Here is a 10,339-nt window from a genome sequence, read left to right on the forward strand (position 1 = left end):
ATTAATTGCATGTGGATTTAATTTAGGTACAGAATGTAAATCAAGGAAAACATCCATTTCATTCAGATTTTCATACTTAGTGGAGAATATGCTTTCATAGTATGATTATTTGAATTTCTCAGGTATCTGTTGTGATGTTACCTTTTTCAATTCTATTTTTATTTATTTGTGACTCTTCCCTCTTTCTTTTGGTCAGATTTGCTATGGATATATCAATCTTGTTTATCCTTTCAAAGAACCAACTCTTTGTTTCATTGATTATTTGGATTTTTTGTTTGTTTGTCTTTCTATTTCATTAATTTCTAGCCTAAGCTTTATTATTTTTTCCCAGGTACTGATTTTTCGTTTGCCTTGTTCTTCTTTTTCCAAGGCTTAGTGGGGAAGCACTAGGTTGTTTACTTGTGACCTTTCTAATTCTTAATATTGGCACTTAATGCTATAAATTTACCTGTTAGGACTGCTTTTATTTTGTCCTAGATATTTTAGCATGTTGTGTTCTCATTATTGTTTCACTATTTTCTTTTTAATTTACTTCCTGATTTCTTCATTGACCCATTCATTATTTAGTAGTGTGTTCTTTAGTTTCCATGATGTTGTGTATGATCTACAGCTTTTCTTCCTATTGATTTGTAGTTTGATTCCATTGAGGTCAGATAGAATGCAAGGAATTACTTAAAATTTCCTGTATTTGTCAAGATTTGCTTTGTGTGTTAATATGTAGTCTATTTTAGAGAATGTTCCTTGTGCTGCTGAAAAGAATGGTATATTCTGCAGCCTTTGAATGTAATATCCTGTATATATCTGTATGTCCATTTCTTCTATGACCTCATTTAGTACAGATGCCTCTCCGTTGTTTGTTTTTTTTTTTAATTTAATTTATTAGTTTTCATTTTAGTGAATACAGGCAGGTTGGTACCATTATTTAGGCTCATCTGTGATCTACCCCCTCCCATTAGACCCTCCTTGTTAATGAAAATGGGTCGTGCATTGTGGAGTTAGCCCCCAGTTATTAGTATGATAAATGTCTCTGCAAATCATGACCCAACATGTAATTCTGACATTCTTTCCGCCCCCTCTTCCGCAAGATTTCCCTGAGCCATGTTGGGTTCATTTTTGGTCTGCTTCAGTGCTGAGGTGTTGGGGGCCTCTGAGGCTTTGGCTCTCTGATTTGGTAGGAGTTGATTTTTCTCTGCGTTGATCTCCTTCCCCTTTGTGCTGGTATCTGGTTCACAGGAAAACATCACCCTTGCTTATTTCGCCAGTTGTCCTTAAAAATATGGAATGCTTCACGAATTTGCGTGTCAACCTTGCGCAGGGGCCATGCTAATCTTCTCTGTATTGTTCCAATTTTAGTATATGTGTTGCCGAAGCGAGCACAGCCTCTCCGTTTTTATATTTCTGGGATGACTTGTCAATTGATGAGAGTGGTAGGTTGAAGTCACCACTACCATTGCATTTGATGTTAACTGTGACATTATTTCTAATAGTGTTTTTTTGATGAACTTAGGTGCCCCATGTTAGGTGCATATATTTTAGGCTTATAATGTCCTTCTGTTGGAGTGTGCCTTTAAGTAATATAAAGGGACTTTCCTTATCTTTCTTAACTAATGTTGGACTGAAGTCTACCTTGTCAGATATTAGGATAGCAACCCCTGCTTGTTTTCTAGGTCCGTTCACTTGAAATACTGTTTTCTAATGTTCCACCCTAAGGTAGTGTCCAACCTTTGTAGAAATATGGGTTTCTAGGAGGCAACAAATTGAAGAATCCTGCTTTTTCCCCAGTCTGCAAACACATGTCTTTTGGTTGGACCATTGAGGCTGTTGATATTAAGATATATTATTGAAAGGTGTACATTTATTTTTGCCATGTTTTATAGTTGTGGTTTTACCTTTGTTCTCTTGTGTTAACTAGTGTTTGAGTATGTTTTTTTTCAGGTTGCTTGTATGTGTGCTTTTCTTTCTTTTCAGCATGGAGGATACTTTCAAGTATTTTCTGTAGAGCTGGTTTTGTCTTATAAATACTCCTTTAGCTTGCTTTTGTCCTAGAATGTCCTTATTTCTCCATCTGTTTGAATGGATAGCTTTGCAGCATGATGTAAGCTTGGTTGACAGTTATTAAATTTCAGAACTTGGAATACACGACTCCCCGCCTTCTGGCTTTTAAAGTTTGTGTTGAATTGTTCTGTAATACTGCTTGCCTGTGAAGATAACTTGATCTTTCTCTCTGACTGCTTTCAATACTCTTTTCTTCGTTTGTGTGTTTGGTTGTTTGATTATAATTTGGTGAGGAGAGGTTCTTTCTGGGTTTTGTCTGGCTGGTGTTCTAAAGGATTCCTGTATCTGCTTTGGCACTTCTTCCCCATTTGGAGGAAGTTTTCTTCTATGATTTTTTTGAACATGACGTAGGAGTGAAGTTCTTCTGCTACTATGCCCAGAATTCTTGTTTGAGCTTTTCATAATGTCCCAAATATCTTGAAATTCCCATTAATACTTTTCTAATCATTTGTCTTTCTCTTTGTTGGGCTGTATTAGGTCTGCCACCTGGTCTTCTAGGTTAGATATTGTGTTCTCTACTTCATCAATTTTACTTGTGAGGTTTTTCTACATTTTTTAAAAATTTCATTAACTGTTCCTTATTGCTACTAATTTTAACTGGTTTTTCTTTATAATTTCTATTTACTCATTTATGTCTAGTATTGATTGACTCCTTTATTTCATTAAATTGGCATCCTGTGTCTTTGATTCCTTTGATTTCTTCGAACATATTTATAATCATTCTTTTGAAATCTTTCTCAGGCATTTCCTGTAACTCATTCTCACTGGAGTTCATTCCTGATGCATTAATATTTTTCAGTGGATTTATATTGTCTTGAGTTTTGGTGTGTGTTATACTGTATATATTTTTGCATCCTGGATTACTTAATGATTGGATTTTCTAGTTAGTTGTATATTATTATATGTACCAATCAGCCTAATTTTATGTACCTTCAGGTAAGGAGCTTAAGGCTCTCAAGTCTCACAGAGTATCTACAAAAATGACCTTAGGTGTGGGATTTGCCTGCTTTGAGAGTATTCATGTAGGCTGAGTAGAACAAAATGCAGATATTTTCTAAAATTTAACTAAACAATGTGCACTTTCAATGAAAAACAGCACAAAGTATTTTATCCAAGTGTAGTTATTATGATAACCAGATCCTCTGTCCCTCAGGGTGTGTGGTGCCCCTCCTACACCTTAAATCCTGACAGTAAGGAGGTGAAGGTTTCTGGTCTGTTGAGGGTTCAAAGTCAGCTTGTGACCAGGTGAGACCCTTCCCTAATGTGTAACAGATTAGGAAACAAAACCACAATAAATCAAGAAGCAACAAATAAAAAGCCCAAAATATAGCATGCTTAAGAATGGCAAATCTGACCATTTTAAGACATCTTACACATTTAACACATTACACATAATTTATCCTGATATGGAAGGCAAAATTAGCACTTCTGGTTCAAGCCTATATACCAGGTTTATTAGGCAGGTACAGACCTGCTGTAATCCCAGTTACCTTTTGGGATTATGTTTGTCTCAGTTATGCTGAGCTCCTGCATATGCTCCTCTTTGGTGCACTGTGTGTTCAAGCATTCTGGCTGGGTCACTGGATTGCTGCTCTGTTTGCCGGGAATGGGCACTGGCGGTGGTGGAAGGGAGACTGCTGATGCTGGCTCTCATTCTCTCACTGGTTCATGTGTTCTTCTACCTTGTGATCTTGTCCTTTTTTATTCACTGCAGTTCTCTCTTCACATTTCTTGACTTTGTTGAGAGCTCTGGTGTGAATGGAAAATCCCCACACCTGGCTTTTCCTGTGGCTCAAGCCGAGCCTGGTGGCTGTGGTGCTGATGCTGCAGTCCCGCAGACCTGGCAACCCCACTGCTGGAGACACTTCTGCTGGCCTATGTGGGCTCTGGATCTCTTCTACTTGTAGGCTGCCATATCAGCTTCCTGTACACCCCAATTTTTAGTAAAAGTGTGAATTTTGCTGTTTTTACCCCATAGACTGCTTTGATGTGGTTCTTATGCTGCCATCTTTACCGGAAGCTGCTTCAGTTGTTTTTGGTATCAAGTCAAAAAATTTCATGTGGGCCCATCTAAGTGACTCCACAATCTATTGTTGGCCTACATGAGTACTCTGATGTATTTGTCTGATGAGTTGGTTAGCAAAGTCTGATGGGAGGATAATACTTCTATCAGGAGTCTTATACCATCCTTGTTTTTTATAGAATGCTGTGCAGTTCTCAATCCTCCATAGTTCTGAATCAGTTTAGTTTGGCAATTCTGGCAAGGTTGGCACCACCATTGATGGTAATATTGCCACTAGGATACTGGTAACTTGAAGGGTGGTCTATCAAGCCACCTTGTCAGTCCTGTTGTTTCCTTTGGAAATATGATCCTTCCCTTTATGATGACCAGAGCATTGCATGATTCCTATCTCTCTGGAGAGCCATATTGCCCACAGGAGGTTCAGAATTTCCTGTTTATTTTTAATGTTTTTTTTTTTTTTTTTTTTGCTTCTGTTCTCAATAGTCCCCTGTCTTTATAAATTGCCCATGAACATGTACCATTGCAAACACATAACGGCCGCCAGTATTGATATTACATTTCTTTCTTTGGCACATCTGTAAGGTCTTGGTCAGTGCTATCTGTTCAGCTTTCTGGGCAGATGTACCTGAAGCAAGGGCTTCTGACAATAGAGTTGTTTCTTTTTTTGTCATTGCAGGTGCCACATACCAGACACCACACTTAAGAAAGCTGCTTCCATCTGTATACCAGGTCAGTTCTGCCCCATTAAGGGGAATACGTTTGAAATCTGTTCAGGTATCTTGTAAACCTCTCAAGATCTCCAAGCAGTCATGTATGGCAGTATCTAGATCTGGGTCAGGTAACAGCATTGTGGGATTAAGGGCCTGACTGACAGCAAATTGCACCTGTGGGGTATTGAGAAGTAGAGCCTGATAATGAGTCAGTCTGGAATTAATTACCCACCTATCAGGGGGCTGCTTACACACTCCTTCAATAGCATGTGGAATAGTCACTCTCAGGGTTTGGCCAAAGGTCAGTTTATCTGAGCATTTGACCAATAAATTGGTGGCTGCTATAATTTGGAGGCATGTTGCCATCCTGTTGCCACTGTATCTAATTTCTTTGGTAGATAAGCAGCTGGCCTTTTCCAAGGACTGAGAGCTTGAGTCAGTGCCCCCTTTAGCTATGCCTTTGTTCTCTTCAATGTAAAGATGGAAAAGTTCGTGGTTGTCTGGCAAAGCTAATGCTATGGCTTCAAAGATGGCCATTTTTAGTGGAGAAAGGCCATTTCCCTTTCTAATGTTCATTCAAAGGAACTTTCTTGTCCCCTTGTCTCATAGAGAGGCTTGGCAATCTGTAAATCTGGGTAGCCAGAGTCTACAAAATCCCACCAACCCCAAAATCTCACATACCTGATGCCAGGTTCTGGGGTGGGGAATGGTGGGGATTGTCTGCTTGTGGGCTTGAGACAACAAGTGTTGTCCCCCCTTGGGTATCTACCCAAAGTATGTTACTTCCCTCTGGCAGAGCTGTGGCTTTCTGGCTGAACCTCGATATGCCATGTGGTTCAATTCTCTCAGCAAGGTTTCTGTGGCTGAGTGGCAGCCTTCTTTATATAAGGCTGCTATGAATGTCATTTACATACTGCAAAAGGGTTATTTCAGTAGAGGCCTGGTGGTACTCACCCAAATTCTCATGGAGTGCCTCATCAAAGATGGTGGGAGAGTTTTAAAATTCTTATGACAGTCCGGTCCAACTCAACTGTCTGTTGAATCCACATTCTGGATCCCTCCATTCAAAGGCAAATAGAGGTTGACTCGCCAGGGCCAGAGACAAACTGAAGAATGCATTCTTGTGGTCCAGTACTGTGTAAATATTGCCCTCAGGTGACAGTGGGCTTATCAGAGTATACAGGTTCAGCATCATGGGGTGGATGTCTTCACCCATTTATTAATATCCCTAAGATCCTTCACAGGCTGGTAGTCATTGGAGTGGGGCTTGTTCAGTGGCAGGAGAGGAGTATTCAAGGATGACTGACAAGGGACTAATATTCCTTGTTCCCAAAGTCATTTTATGTGAGGTGTTATTGCCAGTTTGGCTTCTTGGGGCATACAGGATTGGTGGACTGAATTGGGCTGGCATTAGCCCTCAGTTGGACTATAAATTGAGATTGATATTTGCCCATCCTGGTCTGATTTTTTTAATGCCCATACTCATAGAATACTTTCTCATAATTAACTCAGATATGGGCTTTTAGTGGTGGCTTGGGAGGGAGAGGCGTAGAGTTTAAATTCTTCCTCCAATGACAACAGTTAACACGTGCATAGGTCCGTTATGTACTCTTTTGGGGCTAAAATGTATTTGTGCCCTGATTTTAGTCAAAAGTCTCACCCCAAAGTTGCATATAGGTATCCAGGGATGACCATGAACGAATGGGTTAACCGTCCCATTTCTAAGTCCACTTTTTGCATGTTGTACATGAGTATATATTTGTCCCAGTGGCCCCCAGGACCCATGTGCTTTTTATGAACATGGGCCTCATAGACTGTTTCAAAATCCAATGTTGGGCAGCAGGGTCAACTAAAATATCTCCTGGTTTCCCTTCCACCTTCAAGATTACCCAGGAGGGGTATAAGCCATCATGCCCTCAGTTACTGAGTTCCATCTCCAGAACTTGAGGACTCTTGTCTTTCTTTTGTGGACATTAATTATTTTCAATGTCCCATCTCTTTACCTTTTATAGATGTGGTCAGTATGATACTTCCCTTCTTGATTGGGCAGTTGGTCTGCCCCTGTTTCTCCCATAAGCCATATTCTTTAATTCACTTCGGTTAGAATTTCCTGTGGCAGCAAATAATATTTTGGCCAGGCCTCTAGTTTGTCTTTTGGAGTATCTCTGTTATTATAAGCTTCTCCTGCAATTGTTATTAGCTCCAACATTTGCTTACCAGCAAAACCATCAGTCATTGTAGCTTTCTGGGGATGTCTGGCACTGCCTGGTTGACAAAAGCCATGTTCTAGGCAGTGTGACCACAGGGGAGTTCACTGTCTTGAGGATTGGGCTTGTGTGTGGGAAGGACTGATAACATTTCCTCTTTGTTCCCCAGAACCCTTATTGGTAGCTCTCATTGATAGTACAGGAAACACAGGGGTAGATACATAGGGAGGTGACTAGAGATTTTCCTCAGGGACAGAGGAGCGCAGGACTGCTGGCTTATGATCCTCCAGTGGTCTTGGTTCCCTGAGAGGCCATATGGCTGGGGATGGTTGCAAAAAGGGAGTTAGTCAGGGTGGTGGGCTTTTTACTAGATATTGCCAAGCTGTAATGTATGCGACTGGTCCAGCAAACTCATAATCTCTCTGCTTCTCTCTCTCTCTCTCCCACCTGTTGCTCTCACCCTCTCCATAAGTAAAATATTTTAAAATGGCTTGTGAATACACTGACCCCCCAACATAAATCCACTCCCCAACCACCCACACAATTCAGGCATTATTTATTTAAAATAATACTTGCTTACAATTATAATAGTGGCTATTTGGTGCACTCTCACCGTGTGGAATTTGTATTCTCTACTTGGTTCATAGATTTAGTTTATATACCCTGGATACCTCTTGATTCACTGACAAATTCCCTCATACAGTGCCCACACAATTTCCTGTATTGGTTGGATATTTCTCACATGTCTGTAGAATAGAAATCAGATGTCAAAATCCAAAGACTCAGTCACACTCCCATAGCCCCTGACTTTGCAAAGGTAGTGTACACATCATCAACTGAGAAATTTTATAGGCAACAGCAATTCCTCCCACCAGAGACAAACCACAGCAGACACACAGAACTACAGTGAAAACTCTGAACAGAGGACATCTATGGGGGGAAAATGCAAGTTGCATTTGGAGGGGAGATACTCTTTTTTAGTTTTTTTTTCTTAAATTTTATTTTATCTTTCTTGACAACATTCATATTTATAAACACTAGCCCATGGTAATATCCTCCTTCTCCCACTTTCCCCTTTGAAACTCAACTTTCCATCACTTCCCTCACCTGGATCTGTCTTCTATTTTTTTCATTATATGAATACAAAATTGTTATATGTATACTTTTTCCTTACTTTTGGTAACTTCTATACTTAAAGAAAATCAACCATCTTATTTCCCTCCCTTCAGCCACTTTCTCTGTCATAACTATGCACTCCATTATATCCCCTCCCTCTTTGCATTAGTCACTCTTTCAATTAAATTTCATCATCTTTTTTCTCCTCAGTGAGGAACTTGTGTAGGTGTTGCTCAGAAGTGTGATGTCATGGATATGAAGGACAATTTCTGTCTGGTCAGTTGTTTGTAACGGGTGGTACACATCCTTTGGCTCCTACTTTATTTCTGCAACCTCTTTAACAATGGACCCTGAGCCTTGGTGAGTGTGAGATGTTTCAGTGTGTACATTCCATTCCTAATTCTCAGCACTAGGTTGAATTTTGGGTCATCACCATCTGAAGAGAGAAGCTTCTCTAAGCAGATGAGAGAGTAGAAATAACATATGAATATTAACATTAAGTGTAGTTCTTTCAGGGCACTATGGTGAGAATAATAAATGCAGTTATCCAGGCTTTATATGCTAAAGGCTCATGTCTTCCCCTGCCACAGGATTTTAATTAGTTTCTCAGTACCAAACATGTGTTGCCTCTCAGAGAATAGTCTTCCAGTCCAGTTAGAAAGCAGTTTGTTACCCCTAGAGCTGATATGCCTCTATGGCACTCAGTCAGTCATTTGGTCTGTCTAGCCAAATTTGAGGCTTCCAGTGTGCACTGTTTTTACCTTTAATGAATTCTGTCTCCCATATGGTTACATACAGTGCAGCTTTTCCCAGCTTTGAATTGGCTGGGACAAACCGAGAGGGTTTCCTGCTCAGAACCTGTTTGGTTTCTCAGTGAATCTGCCATTCAGGCATGTTAAGTCGTCAGCAATAGGTTCTTACCATCTCTTTCTCATGGGAAGCCCAGGGACTTGGCAATAGCTTGTAATGTTTTGGATGCAACAGGTAACTCCTTGGACAACAAGTCACTGGAAGATGTCTCATTCCTGGCACTGAAAATGTTCTACTTTCAACCAATGGCTTCTGGATGTGCCATTATTCAAGAAAGTAAAATTTTCACATGTCTTATTCAGATTATCTTGAATTTTGATTTTCCCATCCCCCACCACTTCTTTTATGAAACCTCTTCCCCTGACTTCATTAAGCCCTGTGCCCTCCCTGTAATCTATTCTTCTACTTACATATATACAATACCATCCACTTAATATCTTCCCTCTTTTCCCTCCCATATAGCCTTTCTCTAGTTTATGGGCCTATGATACTGATTTTTTGTTTAGCGCACATACAAGTATACACATTTCTAGCTAGGATCCACATATGAGTGAGGACATGCAATGTTTGGCTTTCTGAGGATGGGTTAACTCATTGAGTATAATCCTTTCCAGATCCATCCTTTTCCATACAAATTTCATAATTTCATTGTTCTTTACCCCTGAGTAGAACTCCATTGTGAAAATGTGCCATCTTTCTTATCAACTCATCTGTGGATGTACATCTAGGTGGGTTCCATTTCCTAGCTATTGTGAATAGAGGATCAATAAACATAGTTGTACAAATATCTCTAAGGTAGTGAGAAAAGTCATTAGAATATATGCCCAGGAATGCTATATCTGTACCATATGGTAAATCTATTTTTAGCTCTTTCAAGAAACTCCACACTGACTTCCACAATGGCAGTACCAAATTACATTCCCACCATTGTAGAAGTGTTTATTTTTATTTTTATCACATCCTTGCCAACATTTATTGTCATTTGTTTTCTGTACCAATTCTGACAGGAGAGAGATGGAATGTCAATGTGGTTTAAATTTGCATTCCCCTGGTCACTAAGGATGTACAACACTTTTTCAGATGCTTATATGTTATTTGTATTTCATCCAGTGAGAAACCTCTATTTAGTCCATAGCCTCCCCGCCACACACCCCTTTTAATGGGTAACTTGATTGTTTATTTAGTTTTTTTTATTTCTGGACATTAATCCCCTCTCACATGTCTAGCTGGCAAAGACATTCTTCAGTTCTGTAGGTTGTCTCTTTGCTGTATTAACAGTTCTTTGCTGGACAGAAGCTTTGAAATATCATGAGATCCCAATAGTTGATTAATAGTTTTATATTCTGAGCAATTGGATTTATATCCCAAAAGTCATTACCTATACCAATATGTGGAAGGGTTTCCTCTGCCTTTTTCTC

General features: G+C 39.7%; 1 non-coding gene across 1 annotated transcript; it reads right to left on the reverse strand.

Moving 5' to 3' along the window:
• Window positions 1–1,270: 1,270 nt before the first annotated feature.
• On the reverse strand, window positions 1,271–1,377 carry LOC123457098. Its single transcript, XR_006634877.1, has one exon. It is a non-coding gene; the product is annotated as a U6 spliceosomal RNA (small nuclear RNA).
• Between the last annotated feature and the right edge of the window lie 8,962 nt (window positions 1,378–10,339).

The sequence above is a fragment of the Jaculus jaculus genome, chromosome Y (assembly GCF_020740685.1).
Source record: "Jaculus jaculus isolate mJacJac1 chromosome Y, mJacJac1.mat.Y.cur, whole genome shotgun sequence".
NCBI classification, from domain to species: domain Eukaryota; kingdom Metazoa; phylum Chordata; class Mammalia; order Rodentia; family Dipodidae; genus Jaculus; species Jaculus jaculus.